This window comes from Ursus arctos, unplaced genomic scaffold (assembly GCF_023065955.2).
Source record: "Ursus arctos isolate Adak ecotype North America unplaced genomic scaffold, UrsArc2.0 scaffold_23, whole genome shotgun sequence".
NCBI classification, from domain to species: domain Eukaryota; kingdom Metazoa; phylum Chordata; class Mammalia; order Carnivora; family Ursidae; genus Ursus; species Ursus arctos.
In genome coordinates, this window is record NW_026622908.1 from 2,118,044 (window position 1) to 2,135,934 (window position 17,891).

Sequence of the window (17,891 nt, forward strand, 5' to 3'; positions counted from 1 at the left end):
ACGGCTGTGCTTAAGTGGGTGGGGACAGTCAGGAGGGTGTGTGGACTGTTTAGGTGGCACTGTTGGGCCCAGTGAGCTGAGCAATGCTATATGAAATTTGGGGACCAAGGGGCCAGCGGAATGCCATTTACTCAAGGCCATGTGTGGCAGCATGGCTGGAGGGAAGAGCTGGATGGGGGTGGCGTGGGGATTCCAGGTGCCTTCGAAGGCAAGTAGTATTAAGGGTTGCCTCTGGAGAGACAGATGAGGTCGGAAACAGGAGGACGAGCCACGAGGTTTGTAAGCAGGGGAATGAGGAACAAGATGGAATCAAGCTGAGGCAGTAGGACACACCATTCAGCATGGATGCCAAGAACAGTGGGAGATGGCTGGAGGGTGCGGGGGGGAAGGGATGGTGCAGTAAAGCGCAGGGAACATGAAGACCGGCCATGGCCCTCATTTCAGGAAGTCCCTCCAAAAAGTCTCCATTGATCCGCCGTGACGGGAGAGTCTCATCTCCGTTGGAGCACGGAGCACGGCAGAGACCCATCTTTCACGCGTACGCCAACCCTAACGGGATCCACGTAAAGTCCATGCATTGCAATTGCCTGATACGTCTCTAAGTCTCTTTGAATCTATCAGATCCCTTACTTTTGTTTTCCTTATGGTTTACTTATTGAAGAAGCTGAGCATTTTGTCCTGTAGAGTTTCTCACAGTATGAATTTTGCTGCTTGTTTCCCTTGGTGTCATTTAACACACGCTTCTGTGTCTTATCTTTACTCTAACTTGGTAGCTGGTCTAGAGATCTGGTTAGATGCAGGTTTGAATTTGGCAGGGCTGTTCTCAGGCAGACCATCAGGAGCGAAGTCAGCCGGTCGTCTCTTACTCTGTGATGTTACAACTATGGAAAATCATTGACTGGCTCCATTCATTCGGTAATGGCTGCAAAATGGTGATGTTCTACTTCAATTATTTCTTCTTCTTTTAATATTTAATTTATTTGACAGAGAGAGAGAGAGAGTACAGCACGGGGAGCGGCAGGCAGGGGGAGAGGGAGAAGCAGGCTCCCCACCAAGCAGGGAGCTGGATGTGGGGCTCGATCCCAGGACCCCGAGATCATGACCTGAGCTGAAGGTGGACGCTTAACTGACTGAGCCACGCAGGTGCCCCTATTATTTCTTCTTTATTAAATTAGAATACTGTCAGGGCACCTGGCTGGCCAGTCAGGGGAGCATGAGACTCTCGATCTCAGGGTTGTGGGTTCGAGTCCCATATTGGGTATAGAGAGCGCTTAAAAATAAAATCTTAAAAAAAATTAGAATACTTCCACGGAGAGAATTTTCTCCTCACGAACTATTTAATTTTCCTGATGTACAGTCATATGGAAGAGGCAGAAAAGTACTAGGTTCTTGCCCTTTACCAATTTGCAAACATATTTGCTATATTTCCTCCCCGGCGGTGCTTGCTCTCCTTAGTATTCAGATCGTCCCATCCTTGGCTGACTGGGAGGAGCGTATTCAGGGGGCCTCTCAAGACCTCTTGCTACAAGCCCAGCAGTCATTGATACCTTCTTTCTTTCCTGGTGGGACAAAATGTTCCAGGCTCAGCTTGTACATTTCTTGTCCCAATCTGGAACCAGCCATTTCTCCAAGAAGCTTTCCTTTTTTTTTTTCCCACCCAAAGTGGGAAATGGTTTTAATTGGCCACAATTTGAGTCCTATGGTTTTCATTAACACTGTTTCTAATTATTATTTCTAGGCCTTATAGTGGGATAGAGCTGGAAAATATGTATTTATTTTTAAACATTAAATATACAATGAGGGGTGTGTGTGTGTGTGTGTGTGTGTGTGTTTTAATGGATACTTCTAACTGAAATGAAACATTATGGCTTAAAAAAATCTCATCAATCTTATATCTGTATCTCCTTTCATTCGTGTCAAAAATACAGGCTCTCGGTGACAGCAATATAATTCCTACTGCTGTGTCCCATCCCATACATGCAACTGTCTCAGAAGAGCAGTAGCCACTGTACCACTAACAATTTAAGATTGTTAACAACAATCCGTTGAAGATAATTTTCCTACTCCTTTTGTTTTTAGGGTTGATTATATGAGGCAAGTGCAGTTACATTATGTGTGTATGTGCCTTAAACTCACTTGGAATAGTTCTCTGTGTGCTTATGCCTCCAACGTTATGCACATTTACATTTGTTTGTTTTGTTTTACTTTCAGTTTTAAGGATGACTTTTTTAAAAGATTTTATTTATTTATTTGAGAGAGAGAATGAGCAAACAGAGCAGGAGTGAGGGGCAGAGCCAGAAGGAGAGGGAGAAGCAGACTCCCTGCTGAGCAGGAAGCCTGCTGTGGGGCTCGATCCCAGGACCCCACGATTATGACCTGAGCCGAAGGCAGACACTGAACCAACGGAGCCACCCAGGTGCCCCTTAAGGATGACTTTTTGGAGCTTAATTTTGTTTTATAATTAGGGAAAATATTTAAATATATCAAAAGTCAAGTCCAAACTGTAAGGTATATTCGTAAAATCTAGTTCTACTATTCTCGACCACTTCTTCTCTTCTGTTCCTATAAGGAGTAATTTTCAAAAAATTTTATGGCTTATTATTTGCCTTAGTTCCCTCCCTCCCCTGCCCTTCCATCAAAGCAGCTCTGAGGCAATGAGTATGTGCAGGAAACTAATTTTTGGAGGTGACCCTAGGGGGCAGTAATGAGAGATGAGGAGGAAAACAGAGAAGCAAGTCCATCTAAGACTGTGTTACTGAGCTGAGAACTACAACAGGCAATAGGGGCTCAAGCCACAGACAACCTTCTGAGGTAGCACATAGAATGTGCCTCAGAATTATCTTCTTAAGACACAGAAGATGGGAAAATCCATGCTCCTGTTCTCTTGGTCAAGGAGTGTCCCAGGGGGTGTTAACTCCCTGGAGCTCCCACATGTGCTTATGAACCAAAGTATCAGCAGTAGCCAACACATCTCTGAGGACGCTGCTGGAGATGTGCAGGAGAGCTGGGGCAAGGGCTGTGGTTGTCTACAACTGTGCACGGCGGTGTCTGCAGCTAGGGCGCGTGGAGCTGAAACATGAGCTATAAAGACAAGGCGGGGTGTAAAGAGGCTAACATATCTTTGCATAGCGTTTTGTTTTTTAAATAAGCAAATGTGTGTATACACCCACACACACACTCTCTCTCTCTTTTCCCTTAGATAAATAGCAAAATATTAATATACACACTATTCCTCACTTGCTTTCTTCACTTAATCTGCTATCTTCTAGATCACTCCACAGTAGTAAATAGAGATTCTCATTCCTTTTCATAGGTGCCTAGTACTCCCTCATACAGATGTACCCTAGTTTATTCAACCAGTCCCTTCTGGATGTTTGAGTGGGTTCTAATCTTTTGCTCTTATAGATACTGCTGCAGTGAATAGCCTCATTCATTCATTTTTTCCCCTTCATATTCTACTGGTGTTCCTTTAGAATAGACTCTGAGATACAGGATTCTGGCTTAAAAGGTGGATGAATATGTCCTTTTGCTAGATATTGCCAAATGTAACCTGCATAGTGTGACGTACAAGAATGCCTGTTTCCCCACAGACTCACCAACACACTTTGTTGTGCAACTTTTGGATTTTTGCCAATTGGATGATGAGAAATAATATCTCGATATAATTTTCATGTGCATTTCTCTTATAATGAGTGAGGTTGCACTTTTTTTCATTCAGTTACTAGTGCCATATTTCTTTTTCTGGGAGCCCAGTGGTTTCAAACTTTCATGTGCCTCAGAAGCCCCGGCGGGCTTGTTACAACGGATGCTGGGGGCCCGGGGCAACTTTAGGTTCAATTTGTTTCAGTTGGCCACCTTGACGGCAAGAACACAATCACAACAGCACAACAGCAACAGTAACAACGGACCCCTGCTAACAACCCATATGGCACAGACTTCGCACCAGGCACTATTCTGACGGCTTCGGTTCTATTAATTGAATCCTTTTAAGAATATATTATTCTTGCTTCTATTTTTGTGATGTGATACCTGGGGCCTCCAGAAGAACAAGCTTAAGCTGATCAGTTGAGCTAAGGATCTGAAGCTGGGCAATCCGGGTTTTTAACCGAGACTGCTTCTTGCCCCAGAGGCAAATTTGTAGCAAAGAGTCATTCAGATGGACACTAACAATTTTTTAACTCTTTCTGATTGGGCCGTTTCTAGTCCTGTGGATGAGCTGTCTTCCACCTCCCCATCAGTGGTCGAGATGTGTAGATCAGTCAGAAAGCAACAGGTAGCCTTACACATGGGGAGTTACACAGGGAGAATAAGTTCTGATCTCTCAGCTGGGGGAGCCTGGCCCCCGAGGAGGATAAAGGAGGGGAAGGACCACAGCAGAGCCTGCCTATATCTTGTTATATTTTCCAATTCAACTGCCAGGTACCTTGCAACAACTTTCCCCAAAAGCCAGCCGTGGTCCTGGTAGGACTCAGAGGCAAGGAACTCATAACCCCCAAAACAATCCTTCCATCTGCTCATTTTGCCTGAAATCCTATAACAGAAAGACTGTGTCTCTTGCCTCTGCATAGAGAAAACTGAACGCACATTCTTCTGGGAGGGAAACACATTGTTGCGGTTGATTTCCAGTCTCAGTGCATCTGATTTGATCCCCTCCTGCCTTGAAAGGGGGGTGGGGGAGGTTAGAGAGCAGGGGGACCCTGGGCCTGACTGTGGGGGTGGTCATCAAAGAGGAAGAGATGCAAGAAATGTTTAGCACTTCTGTCTCCATGCAGTCTTCACAGAAGCCTGACGAGATGGGTATCATCATCCCCATTTTACAAGAAGCGTCTGAAGTCCCGAGAGATGAGCAGGGGCTGGAGACAAGACTTGACACTGTGTCTGACATCATAGCCTTGTCCATCCTGGTCACTATGGCATGAGGGAGAGGGAGCAGAAAAGAGGGCAGGCGCTCACAATGACATATGTGCTGTGGAGTTTCAACCCCTTTTCCTTTGTGTGTGGACAGAGGGCAAAGGAAGCCAGTGCTCCATGTGGTTTCTGTGCCCCCCCCCTTGTGGGAAACCACAGGTGGAAAATTCTAAGATGGCACCAAGCGACCCTTCCCAGGCTCCAGGTTGGTCTGAGGAGGGGCAACAGATATGCTTCCTAACGCACCACCCTATGTCTTTATTTCTACAGCTGAAATGGGTCCTCATTTCTTGGCTTTCACGCCGAGCCTCCACTACATTTGGGCCTTGGCCTCACAGGGTATGCTGTGACTTCTTTTGCCAGCGGAGTGATGGGGAGCATTGAGGGACACCTCTTAAGCCTATCTATGCACTCAAGTTTGCCTCTCTGAGGCTTGGAGGTGGGAGGTCAGCCTCACTCTGCTTGGGAACCAGTGAAAAACAATCATAATGAAAATGGGCTTTACACTTGTACAGCAGTTTATAAAAATCTCAGATGAACTGTGTCATTTTGTCTTCTCAATAACCCCACGAAGGGGATTCATTTAACCTGTTTTACAAATGGGGAAACTGAGGTTCAGAGAGATCAAATGACTCCCCCAAGGTCATGTAGCTGGAGGGTGGCAGAGCTGGGCCTCCACTCCGGTCTGTTTGACTCCAGAGCCCTGGCTCCCACCCTACCAGAGAACATCGGAGTTCGACAGATGCTTTGCCATTCCGACTGCCAAGTGGAAACTCTGCAAGATGGATAATGAGGAAGTCATTTTTCAGGGGATCAATGTGGATGAAAGATTAATTGATGAAACCCTGCCAAAAGGAGGCTGGTGCAGTGTCTGGATTATGTTCCAGGAAACAGAGCACTGGGAGGAGGGAGAACATCATTCTAAAGGGGAAGGTTCATGGGAGAGGGATGGAGTGCCTCTAGGCCTGTGGGGGTCCCTATCATCTGGCCTCCAGTACTACTGTTGGGTGACAGTGCTCACTGGGTGCCTGGTGCACAGGCTGGCTACCTACTGGCCCCTGGTGCCTAAGATGTCTTGGAGACTTGGCATTTCTCTATCTCCGGTCTCCCACGGGACACCTGGGCATCTGTTTCTGTGGGAAGTCTGCCAGCACCACACTGCTCAGATATTAGCTTATCTCATTCCCACTAGCCTTGTCTCCTGTCTTCCCTGTCTTCCTCTTGGAGGTGTCTCCCAGGGAGGTCATGTCACACTGCGGAGAGAAGGCAGAGCACTGTTGAATCCAGACCCCACTACTTTTTGAGTTACTTTGGGCCATTTGCCCTCTCTGAACCTCCCTCCCCTCAACCGCACACTAAGGACAATGTACCCACCATGAAGAGTTGTGGGGTGGGTGAGGCTCAGGTCCAGAAAGCTCTCAGCCCAAGGCCAGGCCCTGGGAAACTGCTCGGTGAGGGGGGCCATTCGAATCTGGTGGCTCCTCCTTGGCCCCATCTTTAGCTGGCGCTCCTTTCTAACCTGACACTCAGGGCAGGTTGCCCTGTTCTTGAACTCTTGGGCCCTGGTCACCCCTTCCCCTTCCCAGGGAATTATTGCTTGTAACCTAAGTGCCCTATGGTGAGAGGAGGGACTGGGTCTGAGGGAGGTAGGAAGGGCAGCTTCCTACCCAGGTCCACACTGGGTTTTGCTTTCTGTTCACCGTCTTTCCCCTGATACCTGCCACACTGTTCCCAGCCCCAGGGAGATGGATGCAGCTCCGTGTGTACAACCTTCCAGTGCTAGAGCCCCCAAGCCATCCAGGCTGGTGCCTTGCAGACCTAGATTTCTACCTGCCCTCAGAGCTTCGTAGAGCCAAGAATGGTCAAGCCTCTCTACTGGCTTGATCAGGAGAGGCCTTAGGCCCTGGAACCAGGTGGGATGGGCTGCTGGGGTGTAGTCTCAGAGTCAAAGATCTGACACTTTCCCCAGAGGAGCCAGTTCCAGTCCCTAAAAATGCTTTAAGTGGGATGTTCCCTCCCTGCCTCTTCTCTCGCAGAGTACCTGGCTAGCACGAGTGATGGCTTAGTGGGACGACTCTGGGGGCACAGCAGGAGCAGAACTATGGACAGGAGAGCTATCAGGGCTGATTAGGCCCCGAGCTTGGCAGGGCTGTTGGGCTGGTCCTGTGCTGGCTTCCAGGTACCCAAATGAAGTGTCCATGGCGTGTAGGGTTCTTAAGCCTGGCACGGGGCAGCATCACCATTAAGGGACCTAGTAGGAGGGGCAGTAGCATGCACAGAATTGGTGGGACTCAGAAAGGGTCAGAATGGACATATAATGAGCCCCAGCTGTGTGCTGGCATAGCATCTAGTGTCAGGCAGCTGGTAATGGCAGAGTGTGGGATGAGGGTCTTGGGCCCCAGAGAAAATGCAAGTCAGGAGCTATACTATAATACTGGAGGCCAGGGCTCAGGTCAACATGACAGGAGCTTGGGGAAGTCAATGAGTCTATGAGAATATGGAGGTCCAGAGTTCTTTTGGGCCCCCACCCTAATGGAGTGGAGACTCCCAACCTTCTCCCCATCCTGGTTCAGGGAAACCTTAAGGACTGGCCAGGGTCAAATGTATAGGAAATTTGGCTTGAGGGCTGACAGGGAGGAGGAGCTGGAGAAGGCAAGGTCTTCAGCTTTCCTGCTGGCCATAACTCCCCATTTGCATTTTCTCACCCCAAGCACTGTGCTTCTGTGTCTGGGATCTAGGCTTGCGTTTTCCTTCTTTCTACACTGCCAACCTCTTGACACCCACAGGCTCCTCCAGTTACCAGCCAAAAGAGTATCTTCTGATGGCGATGATGATCTTAGACTTGGAAAGTTCTTATTTATTCCCAGGAATCAAATGCGTCAAGCCCCTACTCATCTCTGCTAGAGACATGCTCACTTCCAAGAAGGGGCTGAGGTGGCAGAGGGGTGGGTGTCTTCTGAAGTTCAGAGAAGAAGAGGCAAGAAGCATGCAGACTTTATCCTCCAAGGAGAGAACCGAGTGTGAAAACATTAGACATGCAGACGGGGTGGGGATGGGAATGGGAGTCAGACGTGGGGAAACGACTGCACAAAGCTCCAGGGCAATATGCGAGGAGATGAGGAAATGTGTATGCAGAGCATGGTAACTCTCCGCAAAGCCCTGCGCATGGTGATTCATTCGTCCAGCTGATTGTTCTCTCAGCCGTAGATGGGTACCTACTTGGAGTCAGGGCTGGGTCCCAGGGACATATAAATGAGTAAAACTCTATTCTTGCCCTCCAGGAATCCACAACCTAATTAGAGAGTCAGACCAACAGACAATTTTTAAACAATGTGGAAATCATGGAGTATTGCGGGAGTAGAAAGGAGGGGCCTCTTGCTCAGTCCAGAGTGCAGAGTGATGGAAGGTGGTGCAGAGAAAGCATTCTAGAAGATCAGATGCTTCTGAGAGGTTAAAGAAGCAGCTGGTAAAGAGGAGTGGGTGGTGGTGCGCCCGGGGGGGCGGGGCATTAGCCTAAGTAAAGGAGAGCTTCAGACATTTGGTGTCCTGGAGAATACAGCAAGAAGCAGCGAGTGGCATGGTAAGGATGAGGATACATGAGATAGCCAAGGATAGGCTCTCTGGGCTTGGCCAGCCCTGGGGGAGGCGGGACCCAAAAGTCCTAGGAGAGGTTGGGAGACTGGCCAGGCATAGGGAAGAAGGGCTTTTTCGATGGATGTAACTCAGAATCAGGGAGATTCCGGCCTGTCGGGTCATGAGTTTACATGACCATGGGTTGACAAACCATGACCCATGAGCCAAATCTGGCCCATCACCTGCTTTTACACATAAAGTCTTATTGGATCACAGTCACATTCACTCATTTGCATGCTGTCTCTGGCTGCTTTCATGCCACCATGTCAGAGCTGAATATTTGCAACAACAGAGACTATGTGGCCCACAAAGTCTAAAATAATTACTATCAGGCCCGTTCCAGAACAAGTCTTCTGACTTCAGGTTTAAAATAAAGATCAGCTGGACAGTAGGAGTAGGAGGCTGGACAGGCTGGTCAGCCCATGTGTCCTTCAGGTATGTTTACAAGGTGGCTTCTGCTCAAGCCATTGTGGTTCAGGCTGGACTTAGCCAAGCTGGCTTTAGCTGCTCTGTTGATGCTGAGTGGACCTCCAGAAAGCCTTGCCCTATGGCACTTGGATGACAGAAGTCTTTTGGCTGAGACACTTTACTGCTATCCAGTAGCTATGTCCTTGTGGGGGAGCAACCTGGGCTCTCTTCAGGTGAGATTTCCTCCTCTTCCAGGAGTTTTCAACACGGTCCTTGGGTCTGAAGAACACAGGGATCTGACCTCAGCAGTTCTCCAGGGCTGGCCACTTGGGGTTGTCATGGTCCCTGGACAAAGACCACCACATACCACATGGATCCTGACCTCCTAACAGGTCTGTTTTGCAAACGGGCTTCTCGCCATCAGAACTAGTGCTGCGAGGATCCACAGTTCTTTATTCTGTCAACCCCTCTCCTGACAGTCTTTAAGTAAACTAAGGCTCTTGCCCCATAACATTCCTTTCAAAGTACCATCACCCCTAAATCTCCATTGGCTCCAAGAGCTTGCTATGGCCCCAGGCAAGTCATTCCCCCTTGGCAAACTCTAGAAAACAGCATGTCTCTCTCTCTTCAGCCATCACTGAGAGAGTAACAGAGAATGTATCTCCCTTTCTCCACGACAGCCATCGGATTTCTGAAGACAGCAGCCGTGGCAACAAGTCTTCTCTCCAGATCAGGTAGCTGCAACTCTTTCAGATTTCTCTGGTTTCCACCCTTTCTGGACACACAGCTGCCTGCCAACCTTCCACTCAAGGTATCATACCGCAAAGTTCCCACAACAATCCAGGGGTGGTCTGACTTGGGTCCAGATAGCACCAAAGGCCGGTAGACTTTCTCTGAGGAGTCATGTCCCGCATTTATGAGCTGCAGAGCCTGACCCTGCTGACCTTTAGGTTAAGATCCGGTTCAGGCTCACTTCTGATGAAACATACCAGCAGGAAGCATGGCTGGGGGGTGTTAGGTGCTTCTGAAAACCTGGTGATGAAAGAGTGTCAGAGAACTTCAGGGATTGAGAAAGAGAACTAGACCATAGCTGTGTATAACCAGATCACCTCCACAATATTTACTCCTTGGGGAGGGACATTGCCAGGCACGCAGCCTTGGCTAGATGCCAAAGATATGCATAATCCACAGGCGTTCTGTCCCTCTGCACATCCTAAACACACTGGCTCAAGGAACCAAGGCCTCCCTTTACACTTCACTTCTGGGACAAGACCAGGTGACTGGGAGGTGCATTGTCTTATGCCACGGAGGACCTGGTAACCTTCTGGTGGGCACTGGAAGATGATGGACACGGGGACCTTGGTGCTCCAAACTCCATGCCAGTCTTGCTTGCTTCTTTCCCTGAATCCTGTCTTTTAAGAGTCAGTCTTTCCTGATAGGCCTGGTGCTGTTAGGTTGCCCTTGACTTCACGGTTAGCAGAGAGGAAAGGCTGAGAGGGCAGGTCTGGCTCTGGCTCCCAGCAGTCTGGCTTTGAGCTTGGTGTAAAAAACTGCGCATTGACTAAATTAAGGCAGTACTGGAAGTGGGGAGAGTATTTAAAAAAAAAATTCAAACTTTGTGAGATAACTTTAGATTCATATGCAGAGAAATAATATAGAGATCCTCCATACTCTACCCATTGCCCTCCAATGGTAACATCTTCAACGCTTGAGGGCAATGTCAAAACCGAGATCGTGACCTGGACGGTCAAGATACAGAACATTGGCCTCTGCCACCACAAGGATCCCTCAGGTCATGAATTTGTGAAAAGTACAGTCACAAGTGCTTCCCTCCTTCCCCATCCTCTCTGGAACCATGCCAAACATTGCTCTGTTCTCCATTTCTATAATCTCATCATCTCAAGGATGTTATGTACATGGAATCATACAGTATGTAACCTTTTGGGACGTTTTTTTCACTCAGCATCATTCTATGAAAACCTTCCAGTTGTTGCATCAATGGTTTATTCCTTTCTCTTCTTGAGCAGTAGTCCATGGTATGGATGTACCGTGGATTTTTTAATCTTTCACATGTTGAGGGACAACCAAATTGTGTTCAGTTTTTGGCTGTTGGAAATAAAGCTGCTATAAGTACTCATGCCCAGGTTTTTGAGTGAATAAAAGTCTTCATTCCTCTAGGCTAAGTGCAGAAGACCGCCACTGCTCGATTGTATGGTAGCTGAACGGTGATTTTTAATTTTTTAAAAATATTTTATTTATTTATTTGACAGAGAGAGAGAGAGAGAGCACAGCAGGGGGAGTGGCAGGCAGAGGGCGAGGGAGAAGCAGACTCCCCACTGAGCAGGGAGACTGATGCGGGGCTTGATCCCAGGACCCTGGGATCATGGCCTGAGCCGAAGGTCATGATAATGCTTAACAACTGAGCCACCCAGGGGCCCCTTTATAAAGAAACTACCAAACTGTTTTCCCGAGTGGCTGTACCATTTTCCATCCCCACCAGCAAAGTGTGAGCAGTTTAGTTCCTCTGCACCCTTGTCAGCTTTTGGTATTGTCACTATTGTTTATTTTAGCCGCTCTGATAGGTGTACAGTGATATCTTATTATAGTTTTAATTCGCGTTTCCCTAGTGAGCAATGACGTTGATTGAAAATGTTTTCATGTGCTTATCTACCATCTGTATATTCTCTTTGGTAACATGTCTCTTCATTTCCTTTGCCCGTTTTCTAATTGGGTTGTTTGTTTTTCTACTGTTGAGGTTTGAGTGTTCTTTATATATTCTGAATTTAGTCCTTTGTTGAATAAGTGGTTGGAAAATATTTTCTCCCAGGCTGTAGCTTGTGTTTCCATCAGGAATTTTCACAGAGCAAAAGTTTTTAATTTTGATGAAGTCTAATTTACCAGGCTTTTCTTTTGTGTACTGTGCACTTGGCATTGAGTTTAAGAACACATTATCTATCCCTGGGTTCTCAAGATTTTCCCCTATGTTTTTTTTTCCCCCCAAAGTTTGATAGTTTTGTTTTACATTCATGTACATGACCCATTTTGAGTTCATTTTTGTAGAACATGAGATTTCAGTCAAGGTTCTTTTTTTTTTTTTCAGGGGGGAGGGGGGATCTGTCGGTTTCCAGTTGCTCCAGAGAGCAATTGTTGAGAAAGTAATCTTTCCTCCATTGAATTGATTTTGCACCTTTGTAAAAAACCAACTGGGCATCTTTGTGTGGGTCTATTTCTGGATTCTTTATTCTGTTCCATCGCCCACCGGGCCTATCCTTCTGCTAATACCACAGGGTCTTGATTAGTGTAGGTAGATAATAAGTCTTGATATTGGATACACTGATTTCTTTCACTTTATTCTTCTTTTTCAAAATTGTTTTTACTATCCTAGTTCTTTTACCTACCCATGTAAATTTCAGAATAATCTTGTCTATACGTACAAAAAAATCTCTCTGGGATTTTGGGAAGAATTGCATTAGACCTGTGTATCAATTCAGAGAGAACTGACGTCTTTGCTATGTTGAGTCTCTGAATCCACAAAATCCATGTATTTAATTCCTCTTTGGTTTCTCTCATCAGCATCATGTAGTTTTCAGCATATAAGTCCTGTACTTGCTTTGTTCTGTTAGATTTACACCTAAATATTTCATTTTTCAAGTGATTTTAAATTCCTGTGTTCCTGTGTTCACTGCTAGTACATAGAAAACAATGAGCTTTTTACGTTCATCTCGTATCCTATGATCTTGCTGAACTTACTTATTAGTTCTAGGAGCTATTTCATAGATGCCTTGGGATTTTCTATGTAGACAATTGTGTGATCTGCAAATGGGGACAGTTTTCTTTCTTTCTGATCTGTAGGCCTTCTCTCCCCTCCCTCCCCCTGCCCTCCCCTCCCCTCCCCTCTCCTCTCTTGCCTTATTGCGCTGACTAGAACTTCCAGCCCTGCCTTTCATGTTCCTCTGTTAAGTAAGAGCAATGAGAATAGGCATCCTTGACTTGTTTCCAATCTTAGGGGGCAAACATTCAGCCTTTCACTATTATAACGTTAGTTGTAGGTTTGTTGTGGATGCTGTTTATCAAGTTGAGGAAGTTCCCCTCTGTTTCTGTTTTCCCGGAAGTTTTTTTTTTAATTGTTTTTTAAAAATCATGAATGGGTACAGAATTTTGTTTAATGCTTTATCTACATTGATTGATATGATCATATGACTTTTCAAATTTTGCCTGTTAATATGGTAGATTATAGTGCTTGATATTTGAATATTGAGCAAGTCTTCCAAACCCTAGAATAAACTCCCCTTGGTCACACTGTATGGTTCTTTTTATATACTGCCGAATTCTATTTACTAATATTTTGTTAGGGATTTTTGTGTCTATATTAATGAGGGATATTGGTCTGAAGTTTTCTTTTTTGTACTGTTTTTGTCTGGTTTTAGGTATGAGGGTAATCTTAGTTTCACAAAAGGGATTGGGAAGTATTCTTTCTCCTTTATTTCTTGGAAGACATTGTGTAGAATTGATATTATTCTTTAAATCTGTAGGAGAATTCTCCGTGGTCATTCACAGTTAGAATGAGAAATTTGCTGTCATTTAAAATTGTTGTTGTTTCATGCCAGTAAGGTATTTCTCTCTTTTTACTTTCAAAAAAAATTTTTTTTGTCTTTAGTTTTTAGAATTTTGATATGATATGTTTGGAATTTCTTTGGGTTTATCTTGTTTGGCTTTCAAGCTTCTTGAATTGGCAGGCTTATGTCTTTTGCCAAATTTAGGAAGTTCTCGGCTATTATTTTTTTGAATTCTTTTTCATACCTGTCCTCTTGTTCTTCTCCCTCTGGGACTCCAAGGATATGAATATTAGACGTTTTGTCATGGTCTCACAAGTCCCTGAGACTTTGTGCTTTCCCCCCACCCCAATCTATTTTCTTTCTCTTTTTCAAACTGAGTAATTTCTAATATTCTATCTTCCAGTTCCCTGATTTCTTTCCCTCTGTGTTCTCCATTCTGCTGTTGAGCCTATCTGCTGAACTTTTTATTTTGCTTATTGCATTTTTCAGTTCTAACATTTCCATTTGATTTCCTCCATCTTCTATATCTTTGCTGTGGCTTTTTAATCATTTCATTTGTTTTAAGCATATTTGTAATTGTGCACTGAAGCTTTTTTTTTTTTTTTTTAAAGCATGGCTACTTTAAGATCTTTGTCAGATAATCCTAACATTTCTTTCCATGTGGGGTTGGCATCTTTGATTGTATTTTTTCATCCAGTTTGAGATTTTTCTGGTTCTTGATATGGTAAGAGGTGTTTGCTTGAAACCTGGACATTTTTGCATTATATTATGAGGCCCTGGCTTTCTCTGGCATGGCTCTGATGGGGAGGAGGGTTGCTGCCTCTTTACCGCCAGGTTGCAGCAGAAGTGTAGATTCCTCACTCAGTCTCTGCGGACACCCTGGGGGGGGTGGCCTTGCTATTGCTGGGAGGGGGTGGAAGTCCTGACTTTCCACTAGACCTCCTCTGACACCATTTCAGGGAGGAGTGGAAGGATGCCTCATTACTGTCAGGTGCGGATCAAAGTCCAGAATCCCCATGTGGTCTCTACCGCTGTAGGAAGGGTGGTGGTTGGACTCATTACTGTCTGGTGGGGAGGTGAGTCTCAGCTCTCTGCTTGTCCTTCTTTGACACCATTCTCACTGGGCTGTTAGGGTGCCTTATTACAACCTCACAAGAGTGGATGTCTAGGCTCCCCACCTGACCTTCGCTGGCATGGATGGGGATGGGGCCACAGATTTTTTAATGTGATGTCTGACTGAAGTAGAGAGGTCATTGGCTAAAAGTTCTCCGTCTTCCTAGGCTGCTCCTTTTCTGATTCTTTGGCTAGAGAGAGCAAGTTTTGTTTTTTCCCCATGTATCTCTTTGGCATTTTCAGTTTGCTGGCTCCTTTAGCTCCATGCGTCTAGGATAGATGAAGCAAAAATAAAACCCAGGCTCATCACCATCTCATTCCTTGTTTCCATGGTCTCTAGCTGATTTGCCTACTCTGTCCATCTTTCAGATGCTTCTTATGTTTGCTTTTGAATATCATATCAAGGGCTTTTAGTTGTATTAAGCAGGAGGAATAGGGGAAAGTATGTTTGTTCCATCTTCCCAGAAGTGGAAATTCTTCTCTTTCTGGAGAGAGTTTTTGATTCATAAGACATCAGTGGAAGGTCCCAACTCAAATGGGTAGGTAAATGGTTACTTCTGCCATGAAGAACCCACTGAAGACTGTCCTCTGGTTGCCAGTCATGGGCCACTGTAATCACCCCTCATATCTGTTGTTCAGATACTGGTTTCTGTATTTACTTTGGGGTTTGGCTTCATATACTCTCTTACACATGGGAGGAGATTTTCAGGCGCAAGCTCAGAGCGATTTTCTCATGCTCAGCTCTTCTCTCCTAGGAGACCTACCTAGAGAATGTACACTTCCCACCCTGGAAACATCCCATCAGAGGCTGAAAGTCCTGGGTTGGCAAGGAGAGGGCACTAGACAACTTCTGAGGCCATCATAAGATTGTGACACTGTGAGTTCACTAGCTTTTATTTGGATGAGCTCCCAGGGAGAGAGGCCCTGTGTAATTTTTCATTTGTTTGGCCCAGGTCCTCAGGCTGGGCTTTGCCCACAGAAGGCAGTTTGTGTCACTAATGGCATAATGACTGAGTGGCTGAGTGTCTCAGTAGTACAGGGTCTAGCGGGCATGTGTTCAAACCAGCCAGACTCAAACATATGGTGGGTGGGTGAGCAGAGTGGGCTGATACTCAGATTGTGCTGTGGAGTTGGGGGAAGAGTCTCGATGTCAGACCATCCCCACCAGTCCTGTGTACTACATAATGTTTTGGCTCAGCCAGTGCCAGCAAAGATGGGCTGACTTAAAATTCACAGCACAGCAAATATCCTTAGAGAGTGTAAGCATTTACCTCGCCTTGCCACTTCATCCTTGGCTCGGGACAGTTGGTCTCTCCTGGATCAATTACAGCATAAGGGCCAGATACCCAGGGCTCAGATTTTCAGATCTAAAGATTTAGAAGTCCATTAGGTAGGGAAGAGAACCAGGTGGTAGAAAGGGCTGGCTCAGCACTTTTCTTCTCCTGAGCTATGCACAGACATCAGCTAATGAAATAAACCCATTAGGAAAAGAACATGGGGAAATTCCTTTCAAGAGCATAGAGGTCCTCTGGAGGAAAGAAAGCTGTATGACCAGGAGAGGGATTCAAGGGTCTGTGGCAGAAAGTGTCTTTTCACAATGGTTTCTTCAAAAGAAACAGATGAACTACTATATTCCAGGTATTTTCATATAGGTTATAGGTGATCTCAGCTAAGTCTCAGGGCAAATAGTTAGTCATTGTCATCACAGTTTTCAGATGGGGAAAATGGATTAATGAGATTAGGAAATTTCTCTGAGGTCACAAAGCTGGCAAGTGGCCGAGCTGTGACTTACACCCAGGTCGGTCTGACTCCAAAGCTCATGCTTGCGTCAGACCATCATGCAGGCTCTGCTGGCAGGGGAGGACCAAAGGGAGAATTTTTTGGAGATTAGCTTTATAAGTACCAGGCTTAGGAAGATGAAAGGAGGAAATAAATGTATGTTTTTTAGATCTACCCATATTTACCACTTTCTTTGGTTATCGTTCCTTATTGTATCTCAGACCTTCATTCTGTGATCACTGTTCTTCTGTATAGGGATGTCCTTTAGTGAATATGTCAGTGTCCAATCAAGAGAGAGAAACCACATAAATTTTAGCAGGGAAAGTTTAAAGAATTATTAACAATAATGGGGACTGGAATAATAAAGGATTAGCCAATAAGTAGCAAAGAGCACTTTAAAGAATACGGGAATAGCAGATACGGGCGGCAGCCCATTTAAGTTGCTGGGGGACTGCACTGATGGAACTTGCTGGAAATCTGTCCTCTAGGTTGCCAAGGAAAGCTGTTCATCAGGTGTTGTCTTGCCAGAGTCACTCCACTACGATACCCCACCTGAGGGAATTTCTGGGGGAAGCCGCTGGTGCTGCCAGGTGCCAGGCTGTGGAGGAACCAGGCGCTGGAGAAGCTGGGCTGAGGGGTGGGGAATTGGAACCAAGAAGGAAAACTCCTGCAACATCCCTCCAGTGCCCTCCACTGACAAAGCCTAATGTGAAGCCAGCTGGCAAAGGAAAAATATTTAAACAGCCCATCTCCACTTTTGCAGAGCAGAGGGCAAATCTGAAGCTGAGAGACAATAAATTGAAAACTGACACAGTGAAGGTCTTCTGATGACACGGGTCTCAATTTTTGTCTGAAAACTTCACCCCCATTCTTGACAGTCATTTTTGCTGGGTGTACAATTTATTTTTTTCTCAGAGCCTGATGATATCATTCCACTGTCTTTTGGTTTTCACTGAGGAGTCACCTGTTGGCTTGATTGTTTTTTGTTTGTCTTTTTTTTTTCTGATTATTTTAAAGATTCTTTCTTTGCCTGTGGGGTTTTGCAGATATGTCTAGGAGTGGATTTTGTTTTAATTATTCTGCTTGGAATTTGATGAATCTGAAGATTAATGTCTTTCAGTTTTGAAAAAGTCCCAGCCATCAGTCCTTCAAATAATGCTTCTCCCCTCGCTCTTTCCTCTCCTCCAGAAACTCTGGTTAGAAATTACACCTTCTCACATTAGCCTCCTTGTCTCTTAACCTCTCTTTCATATATTATCTCTCTGTCTATCTAACTAATGTATATGTTTAACCTCTGCATATTATATATGTAACTTCTATATATTACGTATATATTACTTCTAAGCTGCATTTGGGATTTGCCTGAAAGTTGACAAAAACTCCATAGGTGTATCTAGTAATGTTATACCCATTCATTGATTTCTTTTTCAATTTATACTTTTTATTTATAGGTGGTATATTTGATTCTTTTTCAGATCTGTTCGCTCATATTTA